The sequence below is a fragment of the Triticum dicoccoides genome, chromosome 6A (genome assembly GCF_002162155.2).
Source record: "Triticum dicoccoides isolate Atlit2015 ecotype Zavitan chromosome 6A, WEW_v2.0, whole genome shotgun sequence".
NCBI lineage: Eukaryota > Viridiplantae > Streptophyta > Magnoliopsida > Poales > Poaceae > Triticum > Triticum dicoccoides.
In genome coordinates this window covers 617,696,232-617,713,791 of record NC_041390.1, presented here as the reverse complement: position 1 = coordinate 617,713,791, position 17,560 = coordinate 617,696,232, and the positions used below count along the sequence as shown (strand labels likewise).

At 44.6% G+C, this 17,560-nt stretch overlaps 1 pseudogene; it reads right to left on the bottom strand.

Moving 5' to 3' along the window:
• On the bottom strand, positions 1-14,717 carry LOC119316139 (annotated as a pseudogene).
• Between the last annotated feature and the right edge of the window lie 2,843 nt (positions 14,718-17,560).

Genomic DNA, 17,560 nt, shown 5'->3' with positions numbered 1-17,560 from the left:
TTAGTCATGCTTTCCCTTGACATTGTAAGTGCACATATTTTTCTTGACACAGTTGATCAAAATGTCAGCAGAGTCAATACCTAGGTAAAACCCATCACATGTGAATATCTTAGGAGTTCATAGAAACTGAAAAGGAAAAACAAAACGCACTTAACAATGCAGAGCATGAGAAGAACTTCTGAATTTACCTGCAAGATACGCTCCATGGACATAGCCATTGTACTTTTCGCTCGTGTGCTCACCAGTGAAGTAAACCCTCCCAACGGGAGCCTGGGAAAAAGGAAAATACAAATAATCATGTTAATACAAGTGTAGGGCGAGTGAAATGCAGGGAAGATGTATATATAGTTGTACCCGAATGAGGTCGTATTCGTAACGGTTAACGCTAGGCCAGTTGGAGAAGGTGCCTTTGAAGAACCTGTTGGACCACCACCTCCGCACGAGGATCTCGGTGGCGTCCCGCACATCTTTCCCAGGGAACATCTTCCTCAGCACCTCCATCGCCTCCGCCATGGTCTGGTTGTCTGATTGTTGCTCGATCCTCCTCGACTCGTCGTCGCTAACTGTCACGAGCAACACGTCTGACCCTGGGTACTCCTTGAACTGTTGCCATACCGGATAGTACCCTCGCCTATCACTAGCATAGAGGAAGAATTCCTTGCCAGGCGCCTCTGGCCAGAACCTCCTAGGGAACTTGAGGAAGATCTTGGTGTACACGGCCATGTTGAACTGATAGATGGACATTATCTTCCACCAAGGCAGCTCCGGGTAACCGGGTTGAACCGTACGAGGTCAGTCTGCAGAACACCGAGGCTAGCCGAAACTATGACATAGTCAGCCTAGTACACCTCCTTGTTGTCCTCAGTCTTCACCATGACGCTGTTTGGTAAGTAGGTGATCTCCCGCACCACCGTGTTTAGTTTGAGCCGCGGGTCGACGATGGCGCCGGATTTGCGGTCTGTCTTGAGGTACTGTTCAGCAGTGTGGTACACGACGGACTCCACGATGGTCGGCCACAAAGTAGACGTCGTTGCCGAAGTTTTTGAACGTCGCCAATGGCTGTCTCCAGCCGTTGGCTCCCCAGGGGGCGCCTAAAATCGCCGCCTGGGGGTGAGCCGGCGCAAAAATTGGGCCTGGGGGCGAGTTGGTCCCCAACCGCCGGTCCCAGGACCGCCCCCAGGCACGTTTTAAAATAAAAGAAGTTCGGCGAAATTCGGCTTAAACACGATAAAATTCGGCCAAACACGATAAATTTCAGCACATTTCGGCAAAGTTCGTGGATTTTCATTGCATAGCACATATACATAAACTAATCTAAAGGAAAAATGGGCTGAAGTCGCCGCCGTCGCCGCCATCGTAGTCGTCGGCCTTCTCCTCCTTGACGCGGGTGCCCCTGCTGGACCCTTGCCCGGCGTCGCCATGGCGGACTGGTGGCGGCGCATCGTCGTCGTCGTCGTCGCTGTCGCAGATGACGACGACTCCGCCTTCATCGCGGCCGCGTCGACGCTCCGCAAAGCGAAGCAGGGCGGCGCGCTGGCGCTCCTTCGCCTTGTCCACGCGCTCCTTCTCTATCGCTATGGAGTCCCTGCGCGCCCATTCCAGGGCCGCGTCGTCGTCGTCGAGCTCCGTCGTCACCGGCGCAGCTGGCTCCTTCTTCACCGGCGCGAGCCCCGACTCCGTCTTTGGCTTGACGAAGCGCGGAGGAGGAGTCGACGAGTAGGCGCGCCGGCCGCCCTCGTTGATGACGATGCCGGCGCTGCGAGTGCGCCGGCCGAGCGGCGTCTCCGGCGCGGGCTCGGCCTTGACGCCGAGCAGGGCCGGAGTGCCGGAGGAGTGCGATCAAGATCGGGAGGAGGAAGAAGAGGAGGAGGACCCGAACCTCCTTGGCGCCCATGGCCCGGCGCATCGGTGCTGCGCCGGGGCGGCCGCCCTCGCCGGGTACGCCAACGACGGGTCGTTGCCGCCCTCAAGGTACGTCAGCACGCCCTCGAGTGTGCTGCCGGGGATGCCCCACCACAGGTGGCGCCCCTCGCTGTTCTGCCGGCCGCCAACCACCGGCGCGCCGTTGATGGATGCCAAGCGCTGCTGCTGGCGGCGCTCGAAATACGCCGCCCAAGCCGCGTGGTTGTTGGCGGCGTACTGGGGGAGGGAGAGTTGGGCGTCGGTGAGAGAGGCGCACACGACCTCGACTTCCTCGGCGAAGTACTTCGGCTTCGCCACGGCGTCAGGCAACGGGGGAATGGGCACTCCCCGGCGCTGAGCCTCCACCCCATCGGCCCGGCGCGCATGTCCGGCGGCGCCGGGATGTTCGCCTGGAACAGGAGCCAGGACTCCTGTTCACGGAGCGGACGGCGGCCGAAGCCGTTGGCCGCCGCCTCGTCTCCAGGGTAGCGTTCCGCCATGGCGACGGGCTCGGGAGAGGTAGAGAGATAGAGGGAGGGGCTGGGCGGCGGCGCTCGGGAGAGGTAGGGAGAGGGAGTAGCTGGGCGGCGGCGAGGGGCGGGGCTGGTGTGGGCACAGGCGAGTGCAGGCCACCGGCTATATAGCCGCGCCGCACCCGTGTGTACGCGTGCGAGGGAGGGGAGGCGTCGGCGTGCCGCCCCGTGACGCGCCGCCCGTGAGGAATCAATGACAAGGCTGACCGGCGGCAGCCTTGGCATTGATTCCCCGCGAGAACCGAGGCCGTTGGGGGAAGACGAGGCGCCGTGTCGCTGACGCGGCGGGCCCGCGGCTGTTTCGCGCCAAAACAGTTCGCCCCGGCGCCCCCGGACGTCCCCCAGCGCGCCGGGTTCGACCTGGGTCCGCCGGCACTGTTTTCGGCCCAGGCCGACGAAAATCGGGTTGCTGGAGACGCGACTGGGCCGTTTTTAACGCCGGCGCGAAAAAATCGCCTGGGAAGGCCTTTCTAGGGACGCGGCTGGAGATGCCCTAATGGATCACCATGTCCACCGGCGACACAGGACCTGAAGGCGTACTGCAATGCATACCAGAGACGCAGGTTGCACAAATTAAATTCACCGGAAAATAAAAGGAGATATATAGTTGGACAACGATAAATTAATAATTCCTTCTTCGTCGATGAAATAAAACCAATAATTCCGTACATAAGTGGTCGTCGAACAACAGTATATTTGTTAATATTACGTTGCGGGGACAAACCGGATTGATTCACATGTGTGAAAAGAATATTCTTTAAAAAAAAACTAGTGGTGCTTTCATAACTCTTTCGTATATGTAATTTGGCTCTTGGAGGCTGCGGTGGTTACCATTTGCTAAAACATATGGATTTCATTATTTACTACTTCAAGTCACATAATTGTGGTCATTTGATGGAATGCACTTTCTGGACTAAAATATAATGGAAGGGAAAGGTATATGATAAGTTTTTTTTTCAGACCTTGGTGGAAACATGTACATACAGGGAGGGGCAAGTGGGAAGGGTGAGCTTGAGACATCAGCTGACTTTTAGGTGTATAAGTGAGAATTTCAATCCCACGCTCCCTTCTCCAAATTTTCAAAATGTCAACGGTGCAAGTTCAGACTGGTTAAAAGAAGATGAACTGTATACGTACTGGTAGTTGAGGCGTTGCATGGCCATGACAGACATGTCCGGCTGGCCACTGCGGTGCAAAGCACCGGAGAGCTTGCTGCCTCTATCCGCCACTTCATCCACCCTCTCGATTATCTTCTCGACGAATTTCTCATCGTAGAGACCACCGCTGCATTCATCAAGAATTAATCAATCAGTTATGGAATATATCATACGTATTGGAACACATTCGGGCGCAAGCATATACTCTTGCTTATAGGTGTTGCCGGCGAGGTGACTGAAGTCAGAGCGGAAGGTCCTGAGGTTGAGGCCTCCGGTGTCATTTGCCATGGTCCAGATGGGGTTCATCTCGTCCCCGTTCACCCCTTCAACCCAGTTGGCCCCCATCTCCACGTTCACCCCAGCGAACTTGGTCTTGTGGATGCGCCCGCCCATGCGGTCCGTCGCCTCCAGGATCACCAGGTCGGTTATCCCGGCGCCTCTTCCCAGCCGAGATCCCTAAAGCATATACATATGACGGTTAGTAATGTATATATATGTTGTATGCACAATAACTTGCATCTGTGCTCTTCGCAAAAAAAATAACTTGCATCTGTGCATTACTTACGTGGCCTCAAAACAGCCCACTCACTATGATTTCACTTTTTTCTTTCTCTCCGATAACATTTTTTACCGTATTACGGTGGTCCAAACCCATTCAGATAACATATATTATAGACCTTTTGCAGGTCAACAACATTTTAGTACCACAGTGTGTATAATTTTCGGGGTTTTTTGCACATGATAATTAATACTTCATTTTTTGCAAAATAAAAAATACTCTAAATGACAGAGTTTATTTAAAAAATTCTCATTTTAGATACTAAAAGTGAAGCCAAAAATCTGAAAAGAATTATATACATTGTAGTACAAACGTGCATCATGTGTTGTTTGAGAGAGAGAGAGAGAGAGAGAGAGAGAGAGAGAGCCCAAAATAATAATTAATGGCCAAATAGAATGTCCGAGCATGATGCCTGCGTGTAGTGACGTGTTGCAACTATCCCGTGTCCAATGTATGTGTGTAGTAGTGCATAGCTATATATAGGATCTTACCGGACACGCCAGCACCGACGATGATTTCTCTGGGACCGGCGGCGGTGCCCAGGGAGGCAGCTTGTGCTAGTACGACGAGCACCAAAGCCATGGCTGTATGTGTCAAGCACAATAACTTGCGTCCGTTACGTGCACAGAAACCGGCTGCCTGCGGCTTCATCCTCTTTTGCACCCTTCTCTCTCTCGCCCTCTGTTCCTTACACAGCTTAGATACTTGCTAGATTGCTACTAGCTTGTCTTGAACGATAGTGTGGTCCCTCGGCCGTTGTGTATATAAAGAGACACGGTGCAAGACGCAGCGGGACTGGGGTCGTTTAATTTGCTTTCTAGCGTTGATATAATAGTGTGTGCACATGTCGCTTAAATTGAAATAGTGTGTACACATGTGGTTCTCGTATTAATTCTTCATGTGTAGCTTGTGATGTATTCCTTCCATTTCAATTGCACTGCGTATAATTATTTTTTTTGTTTTGTGTTCAGATTGCATAGTGTGAACTCGAGGCGCAGCGAGGCAATGCATCTAGTCTCTTTTTCAGTTGACTTCGGGTTTGTCGTTCCTTCCCCTTTCCTGACATCGGCTTAGTCTTTGCTTTACTAACCACTGTTAGTTCTAGGTACTTAAGTTATTCTTGGCTAACGTGGGATGAGTTGGAAGCAACATGGGATGTTAGAAGCCCAATTACTCAAGACAGCAAAGAATAATGTGTTCGATGATGATTAGTATGATAAACTCCTCCCTCCTTGGTGACTAAACACATATGGCTTAACCAATGGGCAGGCAACATCATGAAGCATGATTCTTTTATATGTAACTGAAATACCATGTTTCATGTTTCATGCGAACTATTTTCTAGACAGTTTAGCTAAAATAACTCATACAGGAATATATTTTTTATTTATATTCACCTAATATGGAATGCATGTATCGAAGTCAAAACTTGTGCATTGAAAATAGTAACATACAATTTTATAAATAAATAGTTGTATTTTTATCAATGACAATACTACAATGTCAAATATCCTTACAAATTTGCAAAACAAGTTAACCTCTACAACAAAAAATATCTGACTAAAAAGACTGGGTTGTAGATATACATATAGCAATGATGTACAAATTAAAATATCTATTTGTGATAATGTCCTTTCAAGTGAATTAGTACAACTTTATTGTTTAATAATATATTATGAACAAACAAAAATAGAGTAGACGCATTATAAACCGTTCTTTGGAAAATTTATAAACTAGAAATGCAATGAAGGAAACCTCTTGCATGAACTAATATTTGGCGAACTTTTGACTACCTGGCTAGTGTAAATAAATCAATCAAAACGCAACATGTTTTGAATTATCCCTTGCCACATTGTGTTAATTTTACTTCATACAAGAAAGACCAAGTGGATATTTTTGTCTAGCATGTAGTGGTATGAGGACTCAAAACATCAATGACATTTCTAGCATTGTAACGAGCATCGAATAGGCTTAGAGGCATCATGTAATAAAAGAGGCGAAGGTTGATGAATAACATTCTTCCCATCATGCATGGTAACATTGTTTGTGACCATCTGAATGATAGCATCAAAGAAAAACTGAAATGTATGGTCAACTACAAACAAATTTCAGTATGTCACCTTCACAATTTATATTAGAGCATGGAAGCGAACATGACAGTATGACTTTTGACTCATTCTTCACCTTTTCCACCACCAAGCTTTTTTCTTAAAAGAAACAAATGGAGGAACATGCTAGAGGATCTATATGTGTTCAACTAACAGAGAAGAAACGTGTTTCCATGATTAAAATGTTCAATGAGGCTAGAAGTTATTAATGTGTCCTCGCCGAATAAGCTAAACATCCATCGTTCATCGCCGACAAGGTCGGAAACTATTAACACTAGTAGAATGCCCGTGCGTTGCCACGGGCTTTTGAATGTTTGTACCAGTTGCATATATATAAATATAATGCATGTCAAATTTTACATGTAAAGAAAAGATAGTCATTAACAAACAAAAGATAATTTAAATTACGAGGAATCCCTGGTAGTATGGTAGAATCACCTCGGCACGCTCGACAGCAATCGACTGGCCTATGATCTAAGCGAGTCCCTCTATGTAGAAACCAGTAGAAGCAGGTAGCATGTCTTGGATTTGTTCTTTGGCGCATGCGTCTCTGGAGACGAAGAGAAGAGGCGGCGTATGTGCCATGTCACCAGCTCACCTATTTTGCTTCACATGACCAAACTCGATGTGCAGGCTACATTCTGCTAGAGCTAGATCTAGGCTCTATGATTTTTACATAGTTAATTGCCCGTGTGTTGTAACGGGCCATACATATTCGATTTGCTCAATACTAATTATGCCTATCATATACTTTTATCACCAAATCACTTTTTTTCTTCTTCTTTCACCACCTACTTTCTTCGCCATAAAAATACAAGCTCGCTCACCATCTCCGTTAGGGCATCTCCAACGGTAGCCCACAAATTTCCTCCCGCATCTATGCATAGACAGGGGGACCAGTCTGCGGACACGGATGCGGGATGACGACATCCAACCGTAGCCGCATACATCCGGCATTCCTCAATTTTTTTAAGTCTACACGATCAAATAGCCGCAGTCAATGGGTACAAACGTTCAAATAGCCGCATACAATGGGTACGGACGTTCAAATAGCCGCAGAAGTAGTTCAAATATTACGTCCCAACATTGTTTTCACCTTTAACGGCGACCGAGGAAAAGTGAGGTGGAGCCTTGCTACAATGCTAGACGCGACACCGACGTAGAGTTCCAGCAAGGGTGTGGCGTTGCGGCCAGGGTGGTGGAGCAGCAGTGAAGGCAAGAGGGAGAGAAAGAAGAATAGAAAATGGGGAGGATGGTGGCGCGTGGCCCGGAAAGGGTTTTGGGTGGGCCGGGGGTATCAGAGTCATACATGTCTGGTGTCCGGACTTCTGCAAATGCCCCCCATTTTTGTCTTCAGTTTGCGAAAGAAAACGCGTCTGGACCACCCTGCGGACCAATATAGGATCGAGTTGGATGGCTTCCGCGGTTCGGACAAAGTGATCCGGACGAATGTAGGCGGTTTGCGGGTTCGCCTTGGAGATGCCCTTAATCCAGCTCACAATCCTCCTTCCCTCTATCTCTCTCTCTTCCTCCCTCCCTTCTGCACACCCCCCCCCTCTCTCCTTTTAATGCTCCATCTATGTTTCTAACAAAAAGTTTGTCACACACTATTTACCAAATAAAGGAGCATTCTAGTCAGCATGTATATCAGTGACGCAAGATATTTGGGTTCGTCCAAAAACTCGCATCTGAGATCAAAGGACTTCTTATTAGCGGCTATACACAAAGTCAAAAAACAATTAGCAAAATAAAAGAATCATATTATACCCTTTCCCATGACAGCCTTTTCTATACGAGCACAAGTGAAAATACAAATGCTTCAAAGTTTCATGTCATAAAGGATCGCAGAGATGTGTTTAAAAATTTCTAAACTGGACTTGCTACAGATAGAACAACCATATTTAGATGAAAATACTGTAAAAGGTGGCACGTAATTCATTTATCTGTTGTGCCAGAAAACTAACATATAGGAGCATTATCCAAAAGTAAAGTTGAGGGACACCTTGAAAAGATACATTTAGGACGTCGTAATGCGACAAACCCTACAACAACCAGTTACACCTCTCTCAAGATGTCGTCGAGCAAGCTGTGTGGGTTTCCTTCTCCTTTCTGGCACTTGTTGGTTGGTTCTCATTACCTGTTTCTGCACCTGCTTCTTGCTTCTCTACAGCTTGGTCAGGGTTTGCAGGATCTGCAAGATTTCCACCTGAGAAGCTGACAGTGAATTAATTAGATCATACTGCCTACTAAATGAAACATGTACTAACTATTGGTGCCCCTTGTTAAAATAAGGATATTAGTAATAGAGTAAATGTTTGACAAGCAGAAAAGTATCAAACATATTACAACAAGAAGTAGGGGGTCAACATAACAAAACAGCTTCCACACCCATCCTAGTTATTAGTGCTACCGATGGCCAATTTGTGAAATACAACTTAAGGTGATGCAAGTGCTAGGAAGCTTTTTCCTTGTAAGCCTCAAAGAACCAAGTACCAACCTCTACCGAAGCGATATTGGTGAAACGGAAGATTATAATATTATGGTCATGTTTAGATATTTACAGGGGTGAATCTGGTGTTCAGAATACACCACACACAGTGTATAGCTATAGATTATGGAGTGTATGTGGTAAAGGATAGCTACCAGGTGGTTGATCATTGCCATCACTCGGGGCAGTCAGAGGAGTACGGTTAGCAGGAGCCTGTGGACCTCTTGCTTGTTGGAGCCACCTTAAGAAAGGTGTAACTGCTGCAATTTGATATTTGGGAGAGATGAAACCCCATGGTTACCTAGCAACATAAGAGAGGCTATACAAGAACTGAAGAGCAAACTGCAAAAATTAGAATGGTATCACATTCACACTAACTCATTACTTATTCTCTAGTTTCAGTTCAATTCCATGTTGTTACCCCCTTGCATAAAATTTCCACAATAGTTTAATCTAGGGTCAGGAACAATACACTATTGTAGTGAGGGTGCAAACTCACCTACCTCTGCAAACACATCAAGCACAAACACAGAGCAGCAAACACGTCTTTCTCCGGATCAAGAGCATCTCGTCCATCACCGACAGGGCCCCTATCCTCTCGTATGCTCCCTCCAATTCCTACTGACATCACCATGTTCCCCATCTTTGAAATCCGGGCAAAGCAAGGCTGTCCCCTCAATCTCCAGAGCCACCTTGCCTGCATGCCACCATCCTGGATCAAGACCATATCATCCATCTCGAACAAGGTGAGCCGCTGAATTTTTGGGATTGGGAGCACTGGTCACTTCTTCTCCAGGACCCTCGCTCGGTGCAGTAGCTGGCGACTCTTCAACTTCGATCCTCTTATTCCAGCGATGTCGTACGATAGCTAGTCTTGAGGAAGGAGAGGTAGCCGTCTTCAAGGTTGTTGAACCGCAACAAAGATAATTGAAACAAATGATAGGTAAATATCACATCGTGATTCTTAAAAGAATATCTATCAATAAACATGTCTATCAGAAGTTTGGAATTTCAATATCCCGTTAGAGGAAGTTTCATTAAGTTTATGTAATGAAATCAGCAAAACATCTTAAGTTATGTAGAATTGGCATGCCTGTTCATGTAATCAAATTAGTGAAACATAGCAGGTAGGGTAGAATAGATAGCGCCATTAGATAGGAGAACACTACAACTATAGACTCATCCCGCTGTTGAAAATTAGAAGCAAAAAGGTTGTCATGCAATATAAACTTAGTGAATGCCTACATTACCACAACCTGGACGTGGGCAAAAAAACTCCTTTTTGTCCTATGTGAGTAAGATTGTGCCCCTTCGACTTGAAGCTATGTACAGATTTCTGCAGAACAAACAGGAAATGATTCATTTTTTTGTACCGGGCTTTTCCCCTTTCCATTACTTTCATAACGGAAATACATCGTCTCAGGAACTGAAACCAGCACGGCAAGAGAGAAATAGGAAAAGCGAGTTCGGAGCAACACCAAGAAACCCACTATCTGCGCCTGTCATCAGGAACAACAGATCATGGGGCGAAAACCTGGGTGTCACCCAAAACCGCACTACGCACACCTAAAGGAAGTATCACAAGTCTTACAAACTCCATCATCAGGCACCAGGCCACACCAACCAAAACAAAAGCAACCCAAAAGAAAAGACTACCAGAGACACCCATAGCAAGGACCGAAAGTATACCACCCCTGGTTCCTCAAGCACGCACTCCAGGATGCATCATCAGCTCTACTCTTCGCCAAGACCGCCAGACACTTACTGATCATGTTCCACAGCGACTTCTCCCTCAGTTCCCATCATGTCCGTCCCTGGTTGGAATCGTGGGACCGCAAAGCAGCATCATCTGTGTTGTGTTCTCCTTCAGCATCTCCGCTCCTTTTTTCACCATCTCTCCTATCTCTGGTTTCTGGAGACCTGCCCAGTACATCAAGAAGGCACAAGCTGTAAATACAATTTCAAATGGAGAGTTAATCCATTTGAGCTCGAAAGTGGCTCGGTTCCTGGCTAGCCAAATAACCCAACATATAGCAGCCAAGCCAATGGTGTAAATTTTGTCCAGCCCAGGTAAGAAACTATACATCCACGCATAATATTGCCAAACGGAATTAGGGCAGCAATCGGTTCCAAGCATGGAACCTATGGTTCTCCACACCACCCTGGAAACAGGGCACAAAAATAACAGGTGTTGAGCTGTTTCTAATTTGTCACAGAAAGAACAACAAGGCTCCCCAGGCCATAATCTTTTTTTCATGTTGTCCCTAGTCAGGATGGCATTCTGTGCCATCTGCCACAGGAATATCTGAATTTTAAGAGGAAGTTTAGCGTCCCAGATCCACTTAAAGTTAGATCCTGCTATATCATTTTCTAGCCATGTGTACATGGATTTTGTATTATATTTGCCCGAACTATCCAATTTCCAATAAACCTCATCTAGCAAATCACTTTGTTTCAATGTTAACATCTCTTTATTCATTTCTCCCCATTGTTTCATCATCTCATGAGACATCCTCCTCCTAAAAGAGGAGATCTGGTTGAGATTTTTAAAATTGTCTACAGTACAGTTTTGATCAATACAAGTCTCAAAGAGCAGTTGGAATCTGTCTTTGAAGGGGATTCTACCATCCAGGCTATCAAGCCAGAGCCTAGCCACATCTCCCCTGTTCAACTTAATACCTCTACCCAGCATATAAAGGTCTTTCACTCTCAGGAGTGATTTCCAGCAAGGTGAGTCACTGGCCTTGTGTCTAACCACAACAACCGAAGTTTTCTTTAAGTACTTAGCCTTAACTATATCTTGTCCAGAGCCCTTTCTTTTTCTCAAGCTTCCACCACCATTTCACTAGAAGACTGATATTCTATTTCCTCAAGTCTATAACACCCAGACCCCCTTTCTTTTTGGATCGACAAATACGGCTCCATTTAACCATATGGTAACCTTTCTTTTTTCCTTTTCTATGCCAGAAAATTTTTCTTCAGGGTTTGTCCCACTTTTCCAAGGTAGTCTTGTTCAGCAGAAACATAGACATGTAAAAGGTAGGAATATGAGATAGTACCGCGTTCACTTTAATCAGCCTCCCCCCCATGGAGAGAGCTTCACTAATCCAATTTTCACAATGATCAATGAATTTGTCATCTACAAAGGCCCGATCACTACATTTCAAACCATCATAGCTCACAGGCATGCCTAGGTATTTGATAGGAAAATTACCTATCTGGCAATTAAATATCTCAGCATATTTTTGCATAGTAGTATCATCAGCACGTATCGAAAAGATTTCACTCTTTAGAAAATTGATCTTCAGCCCAGACATGACTTCAAAGAGATATAACAGCAGCTTAATATTAAGAGCATTTCTAAGATTATCTTCAAAGCACAGGATCGTGTCATATGCATACTGCAAGATAGCCACCCCATTGGGGATCAAATCAGACGCTAACCCTTTGAACAAGCCATTCTGCTGAGCTTTAATCACCATTTTGGTCAAGCAATCAGCAGCTAAATTAAAGAGGAAAGGTGAGAATTGGTCTCCCTGGCGCACCCCTTTCGAACTTTGAAAATAGGGCCCCACCTCGTCATTCAACTTCACACTGACTATGCCTCCTACCAGAATTTTCCTTACCCATTCAATCCATTGTGGATGAAACTCCCTCATCTTATGACAATTTAACAGGAAATCCCAGTTAACTTTGTCGTAAGCTTTCTCGAAGTCTAGTTTCAACACGATCCCAGATTTTTTTCTTACTACAAGTATGATGGAGAATTTCATGTAAAGACATGATTCCATCCATAATATCTCTTTTCTTAATAAAAGCATTTTGGTGTCTACTAAAGAGGATATCCACATAAGGTTCTAGTCTAATAGTAAGCGTCTTAGTGATTAGTTTATAAATGCATCTCAGCACGCATATGGGGCGAAACTGCTGAATTTTATTAGCACCAGCAACTTTAGGTAGTAGCGTGATGATTCCATAATTCAAGCGCTGCACATCTAGCTTATTGTCATGAAACCACTCAAACAGGAGCATTACCTCGTTTTTTACTATCTCCCAGTAATGTTGGAAAAATTCAATGGGGATATTATTTGGACCTGGAGCTTTATTTGGTTTCATAGAGAAGAGAGCATTTTTTATTTCTGTTTCAGAAAAGGGCCTAGTAAGAATGAAGTTGCCAATATCTGTCAACTTCTCATTTGGCTCCCATATATCATCCCTCAATTTGCATAGATTTCCAGCTGCAGGTCCAAAAAGTTCTTTATAGAACTCAGTTGCATGTTTTAACAGATTTTTTGTTCCCTCTATCATCTCATCTCCACAGCTAAGTGAGAAAATAGTATTCCTCCTCCTTCTACCGTTCACTATTCTGTGAAAGTAGTCAGTATTACTATCCCCTTTCAGCAACCAGTTTTCATGGGACTTTTGCATCCATGCAATCTCCTCTTCCACTAGCAGATTATGTAATTCTACCAAAATCTCAATCTTTTTACAGTATAACTCAGGGGAAAGCACATCAGTCTCTTCTAGTTTTTCTAGATGTTCAAGTTCCTCTCTAAGCTCTCTCCTTTTCTTTCTAGATTTCCCAAACAAGTTAGATCCCCAACCTTTGAAATATTTTTTGAATCTCTTCATTTTGATATTTAAGACATCAATGGGATCTTTTGCATTCACAGGTTTCACCCACACCTTAGCAACTAAGGGTATAAACTCAGGGTTTTTGAGCCAATTAAGATCAAATCTGAAATCTCTCTTATGCCATGTATTAGGGATAAAATCTTTAGTATTCAAGATCAAAGGACTATGATCTGAAATCTCTCTAGTTAGTTTCCTGACAAAGGTCAAAGGAAATTGCCTTTCCTAAGAACTGGACATAAGTATACGGTCCAATTTTGCAAGGGTAGGCATTTGTTGATTATTAGACCAAGTGTATATACCACCATTCATGTCAATTTCCCTTAGACCGAATGTATTAATGATAGAGTTGAAGAGATCAGTAGCATGACTCATTCTGGTTTTCTTATTTTTCTCCTTAGCATATCTAAGAATATTGAAGTCTCCCCCCCATAATGTAAGGGCAAGTAGTGGTGCCACACATATTAGACATCTCTGTCAAAAATTCCATTTTATACTCTTCATGAGCCGAACCATACACAACCATAATACAGTATAGCATTTTTTTCCTCTTATCCCACAAGTCAAGCTTCATGATGTATTTACCCGTCACACAGGATCTAACCTCAAAAGTATCATCCTTAGTACCACAAAGAATTCCCCCAGATTTGCCTATTGAAGGGATCCACCTCCAATCAAAATACTGCCGTGGATCAATTTTCCTCAAGAATTTAGAGGAAAAATCCTTCTTCATTGTTTCCTGAATACCAACAAAGTCTAGACAATAATCTCTAATTAGATCAGATAAGCAAGTAGCCATACCCCTCTTTCCCACTCCCCTACAGTTCCAGAAGAGGCTAATCATTTTTTCTTACATTTGGGGGATTGTCTTTTGTTGCTAGGTTTACCAGGAAGCATGGTCGAACCAGCATCAAAAGACACTTTGTTTTTCTGACTTCTAGTCACAGGTTTGGAAATTACCACATTAACCTTCCTCTTATCCTTCTTTCTAGATCTAACAACAGTAAACTCCTCTTCATCCACCTCACCATCCCTTATCCAGTCAGTATTTAGTGGGGATTTGTCCCCAGCAGCATTGGTAATAAATAGCATATTATCTTTTTGTTTCTCAATATTTTCAGATTTCTCATCTATATTGGCTCTGGATTTTTCCAGTTCTCTAATCACATCAATAACAGTAAAGTTGTTGTCAGGGATATCTACCCCCATCATTGAAGCAGTATCAACAATTTCTAAATTGGACAAAATCTCAAACGAGTTGGAATTAGGAAATGTTTCATTACCTTGAAGATTTCTCTTCTTGGTCAATTTTTCAGCTCGGACCCCCATATGTTCCATGTTATCCCCAGCAGTTCTCTAGCTCATCCTGACCTCCATTTCCTCCACCATAGGTGGAGTAGGGATCACCTCCATGTTCTCTTCCTCAGAAGTGTCAGGAGATTGCACAGAATAAACCGATGGCACTTGCTGGCATGAGATATCATCAGGTTCCAGCTCAGTGACATAAGGTCACCCCAACACAGCATCCAGATAAGATGTTTTTTCTCTGACAAGTGGAACACTGGGTATGATCTACATAGCGTTGACCACAATATTATCATATGATATAGTTTCTGGAGATATTCCTCCCTCCAATTGTTTTTCTCTGTTTTCTGCAGCAATAGAGTCAATGAGAAGCTCATTATCAATCTCCTCACTTTCCTCCTCAGAGAAATTCTCCTCATTTTCTTTTTGATTTTTTCCATCATCATTCCCCTCTTCCAGATTTTCTGTTAAAGCTGGCATGCACACTCCCCTCCCAAAAGAATTGGGTGGAGCAGAGAAGTTCCCCAAAGTGGAGGAAGAGCCCCCCTGGTCACCATTGTGCACATTTTCTATAATTCTAGCTCTCTTGGGTGATACCCCCTTGTCTACATCCTGGGTAATTGTCACAGGTTCTTTAGGATTATTTTTAACCAGAATTTTATCCACTGAGTAGAAGAAATCATAACAATGATCTCCCAACACCCCTTCTGCCTTAGCTGGGATGTTCTCAGCATCTCTACAACCCAGCTTAATCCTGACCGACTCGGGTCTGTTGACAGTGGATTTGTCGATGTCAAGAGTTACACCCACCAGAGATCCAACATAAGCAATATTTTTTTCACATCTTTTATCCAAAGGAATGTTGCTAACATTGACCCAAGCAATGTTAAGTACACCCTTAGCACCCACAGATTCGGACCATTTTTTGAGACTCACCACATCACCACAGCTCTTAATATTCATAGTTTCAGCAAAACAAGCCTTGTCAACATCCCTAGGTGAAGGAAATCTCATCACAAATGTATTCAGCCCAATCGACCTAGCGGAACACTTCCAATTTGTGTTAATGTATGCATTAAAGAACTCCTCCAACTGCCTGCCACTAGCTTGCCCTTCTATCATAGAGATGACAATATATTTGTTCCTATCAGTATTTTGCTTGGGTGTACTAGCGTCATGTATATAGAAGAAACCATTCCCCTTAGCTTGAAAGCCACACATAGGAGCTACACATTCCCAAGGAAGAACAGTATTGCAAATAGGCACCAGATGACCATTTAAACCACATCTACCGCAAACTGCCCTAGGACAGCACATGGGGACATGTCCAGGATCTTTGCAAGTGACGCAAACCTCAGCACCACCCACTAGTGGGGTGGCATTCCTTCTTCCCGGAGTTGGATGACGTCAATCTTGTTGAGGACACGCGTCGAGTTGGGGGCGCAGATCTTGTTGAGGACGCAGATCTTGTTGAGGGCGCTGATTGTCCCCCGTAGCTGCCTTGCCTTGATTGTTGCTGTCGCCCCACCTCTCGGTGCGACGGCCATCGCTCTGCGTTTCCATGGCCGCCGCCTCCCACCTTGCTCGATCTGGCAGCATGCGCCCTTGATCCATGTTGGTGGAGATCTGGCCGCCTTCCTCGGTGTCTCACGTCCACACCATGTTGCGGCCGCCTCCACCCCCTCCGCGCCCGGCGCCCCGTCCGAAACGACCGGCCCCCATTCAAAATTATACAAAATTATACAAAATTGAGGAAATGATTCATCAATTGTACAAAAAGAAATATTCAGATAGTTAGGAACTATATTCCCCATTCAAAATTATATCGTACATATAACGGTTTTGCAGTTCACAAGTAACCAATATAGGACAAAACCAAAGATCCTGCATGTAAAGTTGTGCTGGAACAAATCACTGGCCTTAAAAAAATCATCAATAACTATGGAAAACACAGAACAGACATTGTGGAAAAGAAAGATAAAGAGCTTAAAGCCATTCCTCCTATGAGCCTAACATGCATGGCTTCAGTTAGGTACAGACTATAGGCACACTGTCCTCATAATTTTCAAAGCCTACTGTCGATTTAGCATGACTCAGACTGGAATTCAGTTTACATACCTGATGCTTATTCCTCTTAATATATGTGTTTAAGCAACAAAACCTGTCATGTCCAACATAGCACCAAAAGTCCAGTGCAATTAAACAAAGGACATGACATGGCTGTGTAAATGAGAGGTTGAAGTATGGCACATTCAGTATAGGGATTTGAAGAAATAAGTGCCATCCATATGGAAATTTTGTTTCCTTCATGCAACAATATAGACGTCCTGCACATAATAGTAACATGTAGAAATATGCATGACTAAATACTACATTACTTACTGTGGAATCCAAATCCAAACAATATATAATACATATTATTTAAATGTGTGCAAAGCAGTTATGTATATGTTTCCATATATGCTTCACAGACTAAAACTAAGGGAAAGGAACGTTACCAAGGTCATCGTTGTTGTGATCAATTCAAATCTTGTGAACAATATAGGACCGAGGGTAATATACTAAAATAATTCTCAAAGAAGAGTAGTTTCCCAGTTTTAAACATACCTAATTGTAGAACTTCCAGTGACATGTTACTTTTTAGCCATCAAATCGATCAGCATGTGTCATCATATACGTGCATACCCGACGTAATAAGCTAGCTTGGGACGTACCTAGGGCGACGTATTATCTTGTACAATCCGCTCACTGTGCCTCCACTCCATAGGGCGACGCAGGCAGAGCCAAGGCACGGTAGCTACGAACGGACCTTCCCCCAGACCTCAATGGATGCTAGCACGGGGTGTAGCCGGCGCGCGTTGGCGACAACGGTCGAT